Source organism: Mustela nivalis, assembly GCF_964662115.1.
Source record: "Mustela nivalis genome assembly, chromosome: 3".
Taxonomy (NCBI): domain Eukaryota; kingdom Metazoa; phylum Chordata; class Mammalia; order Carnivora; family Mustelidae; genus Mustela; species Mustela nivalis.
Genome location: NC_139022.1, coordinates 116,736,015 through 116,755,518, shown reverse-complemented (window position 1 = coordinate 116,755,518; position 19,504 = coordinate 116,736,015). Strand labels below are relative to the sequence as shown.

At 36.7% G+C, this 19,504-nt stretch overlaps 1 protein-coding gene across 7 annotated transcripts in view; it reads right to left on the bottom strand.

Moving 5' to 3' along the window:
* Positions 1-19,504, bottom strand: part of UIMC1 (ubiquitin interaction motif containing 1) — a 173,772-nt gene that overhangs the window by 19,380 nt on the left and 134,888 nt on the right. The gene's annotated exons all lie outside the window — the stretch shown is intronic.

Below are 19,504 nucleotides of genomic sequence, written 5' to 3'. Positions count from 1 at the left end.
TTGTGCACACACTCTCTCTCTCAAAATAAATAAAATGCTTTAAAAAAAGAACAACAGAATATTATTATAACTTAGATGAAATTGTCTCTTGAGTCTGATCTAAAATAACTTTTGAAACAGAAAAGCCATATCTACCTCATTCCATTCAATAAATAAATTCCTTTTGCTCTCTCAGGTACTAGACTTGATAATCTTATTCTACTAAAGATAACTTCTAATTCAAATACTCTAATGATTATGTTGACACTTTCTAAGTATAAACAACCCTAAAACAGGCAGGCATCACTGGGTCCAATTTACAGACAAGCAAAATAAAAAAGACTCAGAGGCCTCAATTCTGTAAATACCTGGTCTTAGATACAATTCAGTCTGTTAGACTCCAAAGTCAGTACCACAATACCAAATTGTCTTCTTTGTTTCAGAGAAGCCATAAAGGTCCCCTGTCCTATTCAAGTTGTAGTAATTTCCTCTCAAGTTTAGAGATAAGCTTGCTTTCTCAAGAGGTGCACTTGAATGCTGAGCTCCTGACCCTAACCTTCAGTGCTGCTATAGCTAGCCATTGCATCTAAAGTGTCAGCACGGCTTGCTCAATACCTGTTCATACAAAGACAAAAGTAATAATATAAAAATATTCTTAGCAGTGCCCCCCAACCTGAGGTTAAAGGCAAGAGTAAATACTGAGAAAAATCTTAAAGTCACATAATCCCTACTTAAGATACAGAAATAAAGGGCCTACCACCATTATATTTTTATGAACAAAATTCCTCAATCTATGAGGTATTGAATAATTTAGAGGTCTTAGAAAAACAGTCACTTGTCTAGTTCTTACTAGTACTTGTGCATAATATTTATAGCAGAATATTTTTAACAGCTGGAATTTAAGCAATTTGACAATATTTATCTAGAATTTTAAAATAATTCATATCTACTGACCCATGAATTACATTTTTGGAATCAATACTGAGGAAATCATCTGAATTTAAATGAGATTCATAAGACAAAACCATTTTTTAACAATGAAATATTTAAACAACCTAATGTTCAAACACAAGATGAAATACTACACAGGGATTCAAAATAAAAACGGAAAATACACCAAAATATTAATAATAATGGCGGAGGGGGTAATGATTTTTCTATGTTGCCTTTTTTTTTCTCCCCCCATATATATACCACTTTATAACTGTTTAAATATTAGGAGACAGTGTGCCTGAGTGGCTCAGTCATCTCGGGTAGTGATTTCAGGGTGCTGGGATCAAGCCCCACGGCAGGCTCTTTGCTCAGCAGGCAGTTGCTTGAGATTCTCTCCCTCAGCCCTCCCCCTACTCAGAAGGTGTCTCTCTATCTCTTTTTCAAATAAATAAATAAATAAATCTTAAAAAAATATATTAGGAGACATCCTTCATGAAATAACAGATCTAGGCAATGATCACCAATGATCATTAGTTGAAAGCACTGGCTTTCTAATGAATGAATTAGGTTGACCCTACGGATCAATCGTAACATCATAAAAGATAACATCATCAAGATTGCTTCACAAACTGATGCAATATGGAACATACAATATCATCTATAACATACTCTTCTCAAAGAAAAAAAAAATCCAAACTGAATCTGATCAAACCTTGAACCTGATCAAGCCTCAAATCTAACTAGAAGTTTTCAGAAATCACTGTCTAGAACAGAGTAACACTAAAGATAGAACAGGGATACAATCAGCAAAATCCAGAAAGGGAATTCTGAAAGACAAAAAGCTAGTCTCTTTAACAAATAAACTGTAAAGAAAAAAAGACAGAGAAAGGAGGATAACAGAGATTAAAACAGACTTGAGTGACATCAACAAAATGCAATGTATAAAACTTGTTTGGACCCTAATTTGAACAAACCATTTTTAAAAACTTATGAGATAATTAGGGAAAAGAGATGCTGACTTGTGTAATAGTGGTACTGTGGCTGTATTTTTTTAAAAAAATAGTCCTTACCTTTTAGAGATATATATTAAAGTATTTATAGATGATATATGCTTAAAAATTGCTTCCCCAAAATCTGGGAGTGGGTGGGAGGCATGTTATAAGTGAAAAAAGATTAGTCATATGTTGATACTGCTGAAGCTGGAAAATAAGTTTATAAGGATTCATTATACTGTTAAACAATGAAAATAAAAACTAGGCTCAATATAAAATGTGCCAGTAAAAACTATGTTAAAAAAAAAAAAAAGGAAAAGAAAGGATACATATCAAATTATAGCAGTGTTTTGGATTGGACAGGGCCATGGATAAATTTTTTCTGAATAAAATTTCCCTAAAATCTTCTACAATAAAGACATGATGCTCAAAAAAACTGTTAGAAGGCAAAACAGCTTAATGATTAGGAGTAGAGCCGTTGGGAAATGGCAAATTCCAGATCTAAACAAAATAAGTCATGGTAACCCATAACCTCTTGTAGTAAAAAGGAAGTGCTCAGAATAATTGATGGGCATATACCCAAAATTTACAGAAGACAACCTCAAGGGACTTCCACTGATCAAATGTGGAACAACTGGAACACCAAAATGACTACTGGAAAGAATGAATTACAACACATTGAATTTGAAAAATGAATCCAGGGCACCTGTCTGGCTCAGCTGGAGGAAAATGCAAATCTTGATCTTGGAGTTGTGATTTTGAGCCCCACACTGAACACAGAGATGACTTCAAAATTTAAAAAAATCTCAAGAAAAAAATGAATCCATGAGTTCATTCCACATTAAAAAATACTAACAAGGGATAAGGAAGAAAGTTCCTCTTCACAAAACAATGTCAGCTAATCAATGTAGAACAATGGCAGAAATTTAAAAAAATAATCATTTACTGTTATAGTAATAATTAATTTAAGCAAGAATCACCAATTGATGCTAACACCATGGGTGAAAGTCTGCTTGGGACTAGAATATTCATATAGCATCAAAGCAATATGCCATAGATGACATACTGATCACAAAAAGGGAAAAGGGTAACTTCATAGAAAAAAATCTGGTAGACACCAGCTTAAAGAGAGATCAAATTTAACAATGCCACTAGTACAAACTGATGATGATTTGCCCTTGATGTGATGTTATGGACTGACTGTTTGTGTCCCCCCATAATTCATATGTGGAAATTCTAACTCCCAATGTGATAGTATTAGAAGGTGAGGCCCTTGCATAGTGATTAGCTCATGAGAGAGTGGAGCCTTCATGAATGGGATTAGTGCCATCATAAGGGGCTGAAGAAACCAGAGCGCTCTCCTTTTATCACATGAGACATAGCAAAAAGTCAGTGATCTATAACTCAGAAGAAGGCTCTCTCTAGAACTCAACAATGCTGGCCCCTGATCTCAGACTTCCAGCCTCCAGAACTGTGAGAAATAAGTTCTGTTGTTTATAGGCCACCCAGTCTGTGGTACTTTGTTACAGCAGCCCCAAATAACTAAGACATGATGCATTTAGAAGACTACAACATTCTCTTTGTTATATTCTTGCCAAAAATGTTTAACCTGAATCTAGTCATATAAAAACATCAGACAAATCCAAACTGACGAATATGGTGAGAGGAAAAACTTGAAAGGGAAGACCCACTTTCTATAAATAAACTACCCAAGTATCCAACTGACTCCAGAATCACTCATGTACAAGAGAAAATCCAGTTGAGGATAAAAGAACCAAATTAAGATTTGAACTGCCTCCCCAAACAAGAATGAGCAGTTTGATTCTAACCCAGTTAACTAATAAAACAAACAATACTTTGAGAAGACAGACTCTAGAATATCCACAAAATAACATTCATAGTGTCCAATATAAAATTCAAGATCACTTAACATACAAAAAGAATGAGGCAAATGTGACATTTTCAACTTACAGGGGTACAACAATATGAATGATCACAGATTTCTTATCAGAAAGTATGGAGGCCAGAAGAAAGTGAAATAAAATCTTTAAAGTGCTAAGGGAGAAAAAATACATATCAACTCAATTCTATATTCAGTAAAAATATCCTTCAAGAATGATGGTGAAACCAAGACCTTTTCAGATAATAATATGCTAAGTTTGTGGCCAGTAGACCTACACTGTAAGAAATGCTAAAGGCAATTCTTCTAGCTGAAGGGGATGATACAATATGGACTCAGATCATTAGGAAGAACTTCAGAGTATTATAAATGATTACTATCTGATAAAAACACAGAAATCTTTAGCCCTGTTTTGTGGGGTTTAAAATATATAGAGATATACATGTGACATTTGACAACTACAGCATAAAACAAAAGTAATACAGTAAATGGACTTATACAGTTATGAGATTTTCTGTACTTTTAAAAAAAGTGGTATAAGTAGACTCTAAAAAGCCTACTATCGGGACGCCTGGGTGGCTCAGTTGGTTAAGCAGCTGCCTTCGGCTCAGGTCATGATCCCGGCGTCCTGGGATCGAGTCCCACATCGGGCTCCTTGCTCCGCAGGGAGCCTGCTTCTCCCTCTGACTCTGCCTGCCTCTCTGTCTGCCTGTGCTCGCTCTCACTCGCTGTCTCTCTGACAAATAAATAAAATAAAAAAAAAATAAAAAAAAATAAAAAAATAAAAAAAATAAAAAGCCTACTATCCCCAGAGCTGCCACTGAAGATACAGAGGTATAGCTTTAAAAAATTCTATTAACATATTCAAATAATCAAAGGAAAAGAAAGAAAGAAAAAAAAAACGGGGAAAAAAACAAAAGAGACAATAAAATGATAGATCTAAATCCAACTTTATCAATAATTATATTTTAAATGTCAACTGACTAAATTTTCCAATTAAAAATTAGAGATTAAAGAATGGATAAAAAGCATGACTCAATGGTTGGCTGTCTAGAAGAGACTCACTTTAAAAATAAAAATGAAAATACTGGGGCACCTGGGTGGTATAGTCAGTTAAGCAACCAACTTGTTTTTGACTCAGGTCATGATCTTAGGGTAATGAGATCCTCACTCATCATGGAATCTACTTGTTTCTCTTTCCCTCTGCCCCTTGAGCATGTGCTGTCTGTCTCTCTCAAATGAATAAATAAATCCTTAAAAAAAAAATACAGGGTACATGGGCTGCTCAGTCAGTTAAGCATCTGCTTTTGTTTCAGGTCATGAACCCAGGAACCTGGGATCGAGACCCACATCAGGCTCCCTGCTCAGTGGTGAACCTGTTTCTTCATCTCCCTCTGCCACTTCCCCTGCTTGTGCTCTCTTACTCTTTCTCTCAAACAAATAAAATCTTAGAAAAAAAGAGAGAGAGAGAGGTGGCTAGGGCTCAGTGGGCTAAAGCCTCTGCCTTCGGCTAGGGCTCAGTGGGCTAAAGCCTCTGCCTTCAGCTCAGATCATGATCCCAGGGTCCTGGGATCGAGCCCCGCATCAGGCTCTCTACTCAGCGGGGAGCCTGCTTCCCCCTCCACCCTGCCTACTTGTGATGTCTCTGTCAAATAAAATCTTAAAAAATACAAATATGTTAAAAAAAAAAAAAGGCATACTAGGCAAACAGTAGACATAAAAGGGCTGAAACAACTAATACTGTTAAGTTGTTCTATCAGATAAAATATACTTCAAGAAAAATATTAACAGAGATAAAGTTGGAAACTAAGGAATATACTTACAAGTTGACTGTAAAATTTATATAGAAATGCAAAAGACTGTAATATCTAGCAATCTTAAAAAAAGAACAAGGGGAAATTTGCTACCTGACTTCAAGACTTACTATGAAGCTACTATAATCAAGATATTTGCATTGTTGGCATAAAGATAGATAAACATCAGTGAACTATAATAGAGAACCAAGACCTCACTTACATGGTCATTTAATTTTTCTAAAAAGGCAACAAAGTGATCAGGAGGGAGACAAACCTTAAGAGACTATTAATCTCAAAAAACAAACTGAGGGTTGCCAGGGGGTAGGGAGAGGGTGGCTGGGTTATGGACAATGGGAAAGGTATGTGCTATGGTGAGTGCTGTGAAGTGTAAACCTGGTGATTCACAGACCTGTACCCCTGGGGCTAATAAGACATTATATATATTGATAAAAAATTAAAATTTTTTTTAAAAAGGCAACAAAGTATTATATTAAGAAAAAGAAGTTTTTTCCACAAATGGTGCTGGAAAAACTGATAATCATACAGGAGAAATAAACCACAACCCTTACTTCACACCTTCCACAAAAATTAATTCAGAAAACAATAAGCATAAAAGAAAAAAACTGACAAATTAAATTTCATCTTAAAAGTTCTGCTCAAGACACCATTAAGAAAATAGGCAAGTCACAGACTAAAAAATTGTCTTAAGAACATGTGTGACAAGGGGCGCCTGGGTGGCTCAGTTGGTTAAAGCCTCTGCCTTCGGCTCAGGTCATGATCCCAGAGTCCTGGGATCGAGCCCCGCATCAGGCTCTCTGCTCAGCTGAGAGCCTGCTTCCTCCTCTCTCTTTGTCTGCCTCTCTGCCTACTTGTGATCTCTCTCTGTCAAATAAATAAAATTAAAAAAAAAAAAAAAAAAAAAAAGAAGAAGAACATGTGTGACAAATGACTAGTATTCAGGACATACAGAGAATTCCTGTCTTAGTAATAAAAAGCCACACAAACCAGGGGCACCTGGGTAGCTCAGTTGGTTAAGCCTCCAACTCTTAATACTGGCTTAGGTCATAATCTCAGGGTCATGAGATGGAGCCCTGCATTAGGCTCTATTGCTCAGTGGGGAGTCTGCTTAAGATTCTCTCTCCTTCTGCCCCTCTCTAACTCAAGTAAGTAAATCTTTAAAAAAAAAAAAAAAAAAGGTCAAACAATCCAATTTACTAGCTTGGTGATTTTTTTTTTTTTTTTAAAGATTTTATTTATTTATTTGACAGAGAGAAATCACAAGTAGATGGAGAGACAGGCAGAGAGAGAGAGAGGGAAGCAGGCTCTCCGCCGAGCAGAGAGCCCGATGCGGGACCCGATCCCAGGACCCTGAGATCATGACCTGAGCCGAAGGCAGCGGCTTAAACCACTGAGCCACCCAGGCGCCCCTTTTTTTTTTTTTTTTTTTTTTTTTTAAGATTTTATTTATTTATTTGACAGAGAGAAATCACAAGTAGATGGAGAGACAGGCAGAGAGAGAGACTAGCTTGGTGATTTTGACAAAGTTCCCTACTACTCCTTGGGAATGACAGAATTTAATTTTAAGGTTGCTACAAAGATCAGATGAGATAACGGGAAGTACAAATAAGTGCACAGTGCTTAACACAAAGCAATAGTAACAGGAGTCACTGTTATAAAGACTAGGAATATGCTAAAGACCTGTATTCTAAAACTCTTTCTTCCTAAATGAAAGAATTCTGTTTTCAAATAAAATCTCATTTGACACACAATATATAAAAACTCAAAAGCAGAGTTATGAATGAGGTAGGTGGTAAAGGTAGAGTCTTATAACAATACTAGTACTGGCTACCATACCCTTTCCACACCTTCACAGAACTCTCATGATCTGTAGAACACATTCTGAAAAACCAATGCTGTAGAACAGGGATAGGCAAATTATGGGCTGACTACCTGTTTTTAGAAATAAACCTTTACTAGAACATGGCCACCTAATTCATTTACTTATTATCTCCAGCTGCTTTTGTGCTATGAGATTGCTATGAGTTGTATAGCTGTGACAGAGACCATAAGGCCTGCAAAGCCTACAATATTTACTATCTGTCCCCATAAGAAAAGTTTGTCAACTCTGTCTTTAAAAGAGTACATTTTCAGAGGGCCTACCTGGATAGCACTGCTAAGATTCTATGGAGGGAATAAAAATGACTATGACACAGTTACTGTTAATAACAATCCTAAACTTATCTGTAGAAATCATGAGTGTTTTAAGTCTTAAAAAGGAACACTTTGCAGGTGTGACTCCTGTAAATTAAGAGTGCCTAAGAGATCAGTATCAAAAACTCTCTACATTGTATAAACCTCACTGGATCCTGATTTCAAAAAATCAGGAGACTCAAGGAGATGTGAACTCACCAAATATTTGATGATAATAATTTTTAGGTATAACAGTATAATGGTTAGATTGGCTTTTCTTTTAAAGAGATCTTGGGGTGCCTGGGTGGCTCAGTTGGTTTAGCATCCAATTCTCTCAGTTTTAGCTCAAGTCATAATTTCATGGGTCATGAGATCCAGGCTGCGTTGGGCTCCGTGCTCAGGAGAAAGTCTGCTTAAAGATTCTCTCCCTCTACCCTTCTAGTGTTCTCTCTCTCAAATAAAATCTATTAAAAAATAAAATTAAAAAATAAACAGATCTTATCTTCCAAGGATACTCAGTAATAATATAATGAAAGGATATGTGGGATCTGATTTAAAATAATCTGTGGAGAGGAGGTTACGGATGGAATATAGGTAATACAGCAGTGACAATGAGTTGATGAATGGGTGGATGCTGGGGTTCAAAGTACTACTATTTCTCAATTTTTATGTCAAATTTTATGTTTGTATTTAAAACAAACACAACCCATGGTCCTTCTACAAGACAATAGTAAAAATTAAGCTGGCTGTTTTCTTTTTAAGAAACTGGTATGAAAGGTAGCACAAATATAAAGAACCCAAAAAAAGCCCCAAGAGGCTTCTCTCTTAAAAATCAATATGGTAGGGGAGGCTAGGTGGCTCAGTCGTTAGGCATCTACCTTCGGCTCAGGTCATGGATTCTAGGATCCTGGAATCAAGCCCCACATTGAGGCCCACATTGAGGCCCACATCAGGCCCCACATCAAGCCCCGCATCAGGCTCCCTGCTTGGCAGGAAGCCTGCTTCTCCCTCCTCAACTTCCTCGGCTTCTGCTCCCTCTCTCGCTGTGTCTCTCTCTGTCAGATAAATAATATCTTTAAAAAAAAAATCATTAATGGCAATTATATCAGTGGTCGCATACTGTCATCAGAGCCTAAATTAAGGTAATACTAAGTGTGTTTTGTATGGAGGAAAAAAAACCTCTGAACTTTTCTGAATTTTACTAGTGGCTGCTTCATCAAGGCTCCTATAGAAGTGAAATGAAAGACGAGAAGTGTAATAGAAACATATAAGCTCTTTAAAATGCTAATAATACATACAAAAGAAAATATATCCAAACCAATCACCCAACTTAAAAACTACACTATTCTCAAAACTGATTATTTAACTGTGTACTTCTGATCCCAACCTTTGCCTCCACCTACCTCCACCAAGAAGAACCCTTATTCTCAAAATTATATTCTGTTTGTTCTTATAGAAATATACAGTTTTAATGTAAATTCTTAAAATGATATATTGACTATTATATTAAATTTAGTGTTCTGAATCTTGTTTTTGTTTTTTTTCACCTGAACATTCCTGGATAAGTCTTTGCAGTACAAGCTTTTTAATTAAGGCTGTTGTGTAAAAAATAAATAATAATAATAATAATAATAATAATAATGATAAAGCTGATTGTATAGCTCAGTTCTGCCACTTTCTAGGTATGTGATATTGGGGAAATAATTTTTCCTCAAATTATTTTCATCAGTTTCCTCTTTTATAAAAGTGGAATAATATCTGCTTCAAAGGTTGTTATGAGAATTAATGCAAAACATATAAAAAGCACAGTTCCTGGTATATAGCAGGTACTCATAAATGGTAGCTCTTACTGGTTGATACTAGGTATGATTTGTAAAGACTCAGCAAATTAAATCCTTTTACTTAATGGAAAAATAGTACCTTGCTATCAAGTGTTTCCTTTATATTATGCACTTAGACTCCTTAGTAACAAGTCAGCCTGTGAATGGACAATTTCCACAGCCACCACCAGAAGTAATTCTGATAGCATCTGATCCTTTCACTTTGCACACATGCTTTTCTGAGGTAACTTACGTCATTATCAACTCTGTTCACTAGGAAGTAGTCTGGATCCACCAAATAGTTTTTTCCAGGTAACTGAAAAGCTGACAAGGTCAATTCTGATGAGATCAGATTTCATGTTTGCATTCAGGGATGAAGGATTCTAGTACTCTGGCTTCCTAAAACTGGCTGAGGCTTTCATGGTCTCCTCAAACTTTCCTGACTATGTATATTCCCATCTCCAGACATGGGAAGGCAGATACAACCTGTAGCAATGAAGAATGCTAGCCCTGGAATCAAGCCAACTTGAGCTTTGGCCCTGGTTCTACTTGCTTATTAACTATCTGATGCTGGACAAGTACTAAAACTCTCCGATGACAGTTTCCTTGTGAATAAAGTGAAGATAACACTAATACTTATCTTCTAAGGTAACTAAAGTCCTGTCTATGGCCCTAAGGTAGTTCTAATGGAAATGACTTATCTAATATTAATTCCTTGAACTTTCTTCTTTCTCAAAATGCTCTAGATGCTGAATTAAAAGGTGTGACTAGATCATGAAGTCTGAGATGAGAACTTATCTAAAGTGGTTTTTAGCTGATAATACTCCTTCAACACATAATGCTTTGGGTATTAACTCAGGTGTTAATAAGAGCTATTTTATTTTTCAAGGAAAGAATAAGCACATCTGGCAGAAGAAAACTGTTAAAAGAAATCCTGAGGTCTGGCTCTTTAGCAGCAAGGCACAACGAGCAGGGGTAACTGAAGAAAGACAAAGTCAATGTTAAAAGGAATACGATGAGAAGAGTAAAGGCACCTAGGACTCAAGCAGACCCAGACTACAGTCAGACTGCCATTTCATATGCCAAATCACACAATTTTATTACTGTATCACAATGGAGCAGATATGAGGAAATGTTCCACAGAAAGGTTGAACAGAAGTTGGCAGAAGACAACCAAGATGCAAGGGGAAGGGAGGGAAGAAGAACACTGCTGCTACATTATTAATACAAGAGAAGAAGGGTTACATGCAGTGCAACTTAACAAGTCTGGGATGAAAGTACTGGTCTAAGCGTTCATCCAGTAGCTATGTCAATAAGCATTCAAATAAGATGGTGGCTATTCCAGAAAATGCCAAACAGTTCTGGGGTCAAGTTATCAAAGAGGAATCTACTAAATAGCATACCAGTTTGGGCATCTGGCTCCTGCCGATTCCTCCTGCTGACTCGTACCAGGCCACAACCTTCTCCTACCTCATCAATAGCAATAAATTCTTTATCCTTTCTCCTTGATGCCCACCCCGTCCCTTAATTCTGCTTGGATTCCAATACTCTTTTCCCATATCAGTGCCACCTCTATTCACACCAATTAGATCTTCCTACAGAATCAGCACTCCTGTTTAAGAAATAAAAGCTTCGACAGTATTCACACAAGGAGGTTACTGTCTCAGGCTGCAAAAATCTGGGAATTTGGTGAAAATGGATGGATGGATGGATAGAAAAAACCTGGAAAGCACCCTGGAAGCAAAAGGCAAATCATTTATAAAGAACTCATATAAATGATTAGGAACCCAAAAGATACTTGGGCAAAGTTGAGAGAACAATTCTTCAAAGAAGAAAGACAAATTGGCTTTTTTAAAAAAGAAAAACATCTCAAATTACTACTAATCAAAGAAATACAAAGTATAGTAAAATGACATTATTTAACTATCAAATAGGCCAAGATCTGTAAAAAAGAAAAAAAAAATATTCCTCAGCATTTGGAATGGTGTTGTGACGATAACAGTCTCCTATGCTAGTGGTGAGAATTGAAATGACTGAAATCTTTCTAGAAAGCAATCTTAAAACTTTATAGATATAATCCAGTAATTCCACTTTTAGTAATCCTAGTTTAAAGAAGTAATGCTAAACAGAAATTCAGACAGTGCTTACACCACCAGCATGCTCAATTTTCTTTATTAAAACATTTTATTTTTTAAGTAATCTCTACACCCAATGTGGGGCTTCAAGTCATAACCCCAAGATCAAGAGTCACATGCTCCACGGACTGACCCAGCCAGGCACCCCAAGGCTCATGCTATCTTAGATATTTATGTTTAACAGAAAAAAAAAAAAAAAAAAAAAAGGTAGAAAATCCATGCTTGATATTAGGGGAACACTTAAATAAGAATCTGTTCTTTTTCTTGCCAACCAAAAGTAATCCCTTCCACCTTTTTAAGTGGTTAGTGCCTCTATTTTAGTACTTCAGCTGATTTGTTATCATACTTAGCTATGCCCAAGTCTATTTGCTACACTGGACTGTAAATTCCCTGAATATAAATCTGAGGTCCCAGTTGGCTCTCTCATATCCCTTTACCACCTCTTGAGAACCCCCAGCACAACACTTCACTAAATAATTTAGCAGAACACAAAAATTTCTGTTAAGTTGAATCACTATACAAAGCAAATTAATCAATGACTTCGAAGACAGTATAATTTTATACACATAAAGACATACAAACAACAAAAGACATAAACAAATACTAAATTTAAAACTGACTTGGGCGCCTGGGTGGCTCAGTGGGTTAAGCCGCTGCCTTCGGCTCAGGTCATGATCTCAGGGTTCTGGGATCGAGTCCCGCATCGGGCTCTCTGCTCAGCAGGGAGTCTGCTTCCTCCTCTCTCTGCCTGCCTCTCTGCCTACTTGTAATCTCTCTCTGTCAAATAAATAAATAAAATCTTAAAAAAAAAAAAACTGACCTAATTCCACAAGATTATAAGAATATTAGATTCCTAAATACAGAAGTATTAGACCGCAATAGTCAAAATCTACAGCCTTGTCCCTTTGACCCCTGCCTGGAACACAGACTTGAGGTCTAAAGATTTGGAAAAAAAAAAAAAAAAAAGCCACCTGGGTGGCTCAGTTGGTTAAGCGGCTGCCTTCGGCTAAGGTCATGATCCCAGGGTCCTGGGATCGAGTTCCACATCGGGCTCCTTGCTTGGCAGGGAGCCTGCTCCTCTCACTGCCTCTGCCTGCCACTTTGCCTGCTTGTGTGTACTCTCTCTGACAAATAAATAAATAAAATCTTAAAAAAAAAAAATAAGCTCTACATACCTGCAATTCAACAAATTATATTTAAAAAATAAAATAAAAATAAAAGCCATCTTGAAACCATGACTCAAGAAACTAAAAGTCAAGGGTTGTAGAGCCAAAAGAGAAAAGCCTAAATTCTCATTAACATTGCTGAGCTACTGCCTCATTTTAGATACCTTGTTATGTGAGAAAAAGAAACCCTATATATTAAACCCATTGTTAATGGTGTTTTGTGTTACTGTGACTTAAAGAATTTTGTCACAGATATCAATAGGGTTTTCTGTTACTCGTTCTGACTTATAAACAATGCGTACCCATCTACTTGATTACAGTGACTAGACCATAGATGGACACTTAAATCAAATAAAGCCTAATCAAAAGTCTTTATCTAGAATGACTTATAGTTTCAGGAGAAAGCACTCCTTCTTTCCATTAAAGGCTAAGTCTACAGCTGCAGGCAGACATCTTGTTCATCCTTGAAAAGACCTATCTATTGAATACAGACAAGCAGAGTCAAGAGATGGAGGAGAGACATCATCTGAGACCCTAGATCGAGCTCTGTCTGAAACCTACGCCAGACTTCCCAATTATCATGCAAACTAACTTGTTTTTTGCTCAAAGGTTACTTGAATAATATTTTTAACACTTACATCCCAGAGAGTCCTATATACTATAGTGAAGTAAACACAAAAAATTATTTTACAGTTTAAAAAAACTCTACCCTATATTAACCAACATATTTCAAGTTAATTTGTCATTCTGCAATTGCCTACTATTTTCTTTCGTACTGCCCATACTACAACCTCACTGAATCACTTGTTCTTTCCTGTATACTATTCATATTTTTTATGTGATTTTGCCTTTTACATTAATGCCCTTCTATCTTAGTCTCTAATCACATTTCCTCAGAGACTGTATGTCCATTAGTAATTCTAACCTGTGTTACAGTTATTCATGTGCAAGCCTTTTCCTGCCCAACTGCACTATAATCTCAATATGCTTGGATTTGTGTATCTCCCCACAGGCCTCTGTCTCCAAAATCCATGTTATTTTTACTAAACCTATGCTATTTCCCAATTGTTAATACCTCAATAGTTAGGGGTCAATAGGAATATAGTTAATCTAACCTCCTAGGTACAACAAAAGCCATATTAACACAAGTGAGAAGACTAAGTAGGGGCACAAACTAGAGTCAGGTAGATAAATTCAGGTATATAAAACAAAAATAGTCAAATTTTGTCTAATTAAAAAATTTTTTTCATTAGAGATGTTCAGGTTTTATGATTTTTGCTGAATCACCCAAGTCAAGCCTATTCTAGGCCTCAGTCCTCTATTAGCTGTTAGGCAAGTCTGTCTACAGCAAGGACTCTGACCTCCATCCACCCACTTACCCATTATTACTTTTCTGGGAGATATCCATGAAGAGAATATCTACTCTTAACAATATCCTGACTCTAAGCCACACCTCTGTATCTAGGCTCAACGTGTACACAGCTAATGCCTTCAGCTCCCCTAAATCTTCTACAATCTATTTCTCACTAGCTTATTATTCTTACCAACTTACCACATCCTTGCCTTTCATCTTGCCCTTAGCTCTACCTGGCTGATGGCTTATCCTTTACGTATTGGCACACAGACAGAGACTTCAGAAAGACTACACAGGCAGGAATAATATTCAGTTAATAACAGCAGCTACCATTTATTGAACATTTACTGCATGCTAGGCATAGGGCTAGGTACTTTATAAAGTATCTCTGATTTTTTTTAAGTATTTTATTTATTTATTTGAGAGGGAGAGTGAGAGAGAGAGAGAGAGAGCATGGGGTTGGGGGGAGCAGAGAGAGTATGAGAAACAGACTTCTCTCTGAGCAAGAAGCCCAGTATAGGGCTCAATCCTGGGACTCCTGGATCATGACCTAAGCTGAAGGCAGACACTTAACTGACTAAGCCACCCAGGTGCCCCTAAAATGTCTCTGATTCTTATGATAATCCTAATGATGTCAAACTAATTTTACAAACAAGGCATCTGATCCTCAAAAAGGTGAGGTCATTTGTCAAATATTATCCAGATGACAAGTATTACAGCTGAAATTTAAATTCAGATCTGTCTAGTTCCAAAGCCCATGTTTCTCCCATTCTATCATACTGCCAAAAATAAAATGTTGGATGTTCTCCCAGCCACCACTCTTATCCCCCACCCCCACAATCTATACATACAGCAGAGTGATCCTTTGCTCCAATACTAATTCATTCTTTGCTCAAATCCCTCCAATGGCTCTCCCCGACACCCTGCCCTTTGCTCAGAGTAAAAGCTAAAATTCTTACTATGGCCTAAGAACCCTATCCAATCTGTCCATGCATCCCCTCCCCAATCACCTCTCTAATCTCATTGTTTATCTTTCCCTCACTTACTTTACTCCAGCCACACAGGCTTGTCATTCCTCATACACACCAAGGCTGTTCACAACCAAAGGTTTTTGCACTTACTGTTCCCCCTACCTGTAACCACTCTCCTCTCCGCCTTGAAACTCCTCACTTACTTTAGGTCTCTGCTCAGATGTCACTTTCACAATGGGACCTTCCCTGACCACCTATTCTAAATTGCTACCTCCTGACCTCAGTACTCCCTAACCTCCTCGTCCTCTGCTTTCTTTTCTTCTCCAAAATACTTATCACCACTTAATATACTGCATGTTTATTTATATTAATATTATTAATATAACATACATACCATATGCTATATTTATTTATTTATTGTCAATACCCCACTGCTAGAATATAAACTGAGGGCAGGAGCTTTGTATACTCTGTTCTTTGTATAGTCTGTTCATAGTACTTGGTATAGAGCAATTATTTATTAATTACTGAATGAGTAAATGGAGAGCTTCAGTCTTCCTAAATGTTTAAATAAAAATGGTCTCAAACACATTTTTCAGAAAGCAAATACAAAGGCAACCTGCCTTTGTCCTAGTCTAGATTAATTTAGCAAATCTTCTTCCCTCAAACAATGCATTTAAAGAACACTCACTCCCTCTAATTTTCCATCCTTGTGGATAGCCATGTCATTGAGCAACAAACTGAGCAGACTGAGCCAACTTACCCAGAGTGTAGTATAATAATCAAATAAAACTTACAGCAAAGTTAATCAGACACATATTTAATGATATGCATAATTGTTATTGTGCTGCATGGTAACTAGGCATAAATGGTAGACACTTCATGTAAATGACTCTAATTACTATTTATTTTACAGCCAAATCAAGCATGTCTAGGATCAGATTTGGGTGAAAACAGGAAGGAAGGGAGAGCTGGACACCTAACTCTGGGAGGTAAGTCCTCTCTCTTACTCCACTCCCTTAGGCATTTGGGCTAACAGTCTCTCAGTCTAGTTTACATGTTTTCAAGAATAACTCTTTCCTTTCCATGGCAGGAGAGACTCCCTTTTACCAAAAACTAAGTTGAGGGCTTGGTCTCTGATTCCAGTCATAATATGTGAGAGGAATCAGAACAATCACTACTATCTCTGGCAAGGAAGACAGGGAGGAAAGCCGGTGGGAAAAAAAACAAACACAGCAAACTTATTGAGGACCTACAATATGGCAGGCACATGGCACACTAGGAGGTGCTTTACATAATTACTCTACTTCCCCACCCCACCTATATCCCCAAACTCTGTTCCTAGGACACAGGAATAAGCAAAGAGTGGGACAGTTCCAGTGGGGACTCCCTGTTCCAAATTCTCTTATAGGGTCATAGAGAGTTATTTTAGGTTAGCAAGTTAACACTACTAGGAAGATTAAGTGGAAGCTGTTGTTTAGTGGCTGTTTCCCTTGCTTCCTATCTTATCTAACCTATAGGAGGAGAAAGGGCCCCCTACTTTGCCGTGGATTTATCCAAACCCGTCCAGCCTTCCCAGCCCAGGCTAAACTCATCCTCTCCGAGACATCACCCTTATTCACTGCAGCTCTCCTTTTTCCTATTGAACTTACTGTCAGAATCATTCATTTGAGTACATTATCATTGACTTTGTGTCATCTTGTTAATGAATTTCTTAGGTTAATGCTTATCTCCCCAGTGAGACTGCAAGCTCCTTAATGGCAGAAATTCTGTCTTAAACTTCTTTAGTAATCCACATAAGTTCTATCACCATTAAGAAAAGAAAAATGTTCTGTAAGTATCTGGATGAACTAACATTGAGGAGGAAGGCAATAGGTGATAGAAAGGGATCAAATTTCTCATTCTAGGTAGACAAGTTGTTGTTGAAATTTATAGTATTCTAGTTACACTCCTGAATGAATTTTTAAAACATATCTCCTCCCTATGAAAAAGAAAGTTTTGAGGCACCTGGGAGATTAGTCAGTTGGGTGTCCAATCCTTGATTTCAGCTCAGGTCATGATCTCATGAGTCATGGGATCAAGCCCCGAATTGGGCTCCAAGCTCATTGCATAGTATGCTCTCCCGCTGGCCCTCCCACCAACCTCAGGTGAGCACCTGCTCTCTCAAATAAATTTAAAAATAAAAAAATAAAATAAAAATTTTATTTTATTCAAATAAAAAATAAATAAACGTTTCCAAAAATATTTATGAAATATTTCTAAAAATATTTATTAAAATAAATAAATAATTTATAAAGTGTTACTGTCATTCAGGACACAGTAGACATCTTTGCATGGAGGTCTGAGACATCTGGATCAGAGCTATAAGACATACAGTGCTGAGAATATACAGGTTTCCAAGTCTATCAGAAAACATACATACATATATCTATATCTGAAAGAGTCCTAACAACCAGATTGTAAATCCCATTGAGCAGCATTATACAGGGTCACTGGCCCTTGTTCCAGGGGAATAAAGAGAATCTGAAAGGCTTTCCCTGAATGAATGACAGTCTCCTTTGCCCACCTGATGGTCTCAGCTTCTCAATAAGTTCAATGAGAAATCCTGGCTCTGGTGATATAAGTCTGCATTTGGTTTCAGAATACTCAGAAACAAGTCTGAATCAATTTCAACAGCAAGTATGTGGGGCTGTGAGTTGCCCCATCACATCCTAGTAAGGAAAAACAGGCTAAAAGATAAGTATTACATAGCTGAAAGATGTCTTTGGACAGTTATCAATACCAAAACCTGCTATTTAACCACAAACAATGAGAGTTCAGTCTCAGAGGTGTCAGTAGGAACCATTTTATACTACCCTTTACCTAATAACTCTGACCAGAAGAAGGTTATCTTTCCTAGCGCTCAAGGTACATTCAGCTTCTCAAATTCATTTATTTTTGGATCTCAATGCTGAGTAAGTTGTTGACTCATAACTAATACCAGTTGAGTAAGCACGGTGAGATAGGCAAGATAGTATTTTCCTTCTCTGGTCACCAAATGTCCATCCCCAGAATTCTTTCAGTCACTGGAACTCTCTGCTAAAAAAAAAAAAATCAGACCTGAAGAGCTATGTCAAATTAAAATTACATCTAGAACCCTAGTCCTTCAGTGTTCTTCTACTCAAAAGAGATAATGTCCAGATTTAGGTCTTCAACTTTCACTATATTTAAAAGATAACCATGCTATTAAAATAACACTTAAAAATGATGACAAAATCTCTGACCCAGTAATTCTACTACAGGGAACAGTAACAGCAGCTAAAAGGCCTTAAGTATTTACTCTGTGTTAGGTACAGTCCTATGCACTTTCCTTAAAATATCTCATTTAACCTCACAAAAATCAAATAAAGTCCTTACTATTAACCAGCTAGCTGCATAAAGGGAAGCTAGGAAACTAGCACAAAATCACACACTGGTAAGTGACAAAGATGAGATTTAACCTCAAACTGACTAGATTCCAAAGCCCATCTTTTTTACTACCACCTAAACTAGTATAACATTATATCCTTGGGAAATAACCACAAAATATAACAACTTTAGGCACAAAAGGCTCAGCGACATATAAGTATAATGTGGCTGAAACATGCTAAATACACAACAGCTAAGTAAGTGGAGGCAATTCAGATTAAAGAATATTATGTAAGCATTAAAAATATTTTTACACATAACTTTAGTGACATGGGAGAAATTTTATGCTATTAGTAGAAAAAACAAAATACAAAATTTTATAGATAGTAAGATCTCAATTATGTAAAAAATATATCTGTCCATAGAAAGATCTAAATTTACTGCTAAATTTTAAAAAAAGCAAGTTGTAGAATAATATATATACTGAGTGTGTGTGTGTGTATACTGAATATGGTCCCATTTATGTAAGTAGTATCTGACTCACTTTAAGTGTTCATAAATAAAAGCAATTATTACAATGAACATGATTACTTTATAATAAAAAAATCAACAAATTTATTTAAATTATAAGCTTAGGTACTACCTTACATAATAAATAAAAATAATATTACTTCAGAAAAATTAAATACCATGTGCCTTTTTTCCTGGAAATCTTTTTTTTTTTTTAAGATTTTATTTATTTATCTGACAGAGATCACAAGTAGGCAGAGAGGTAGGCAGAGAGAAGGGGGGAAGCAGGCTCCCTGCTGAGCAGAGAGCCCAACACGAGTCTTGATCCCAGAACCCTGAGATCATGACCTGAGCCGAAGGCAGAGGCTTTA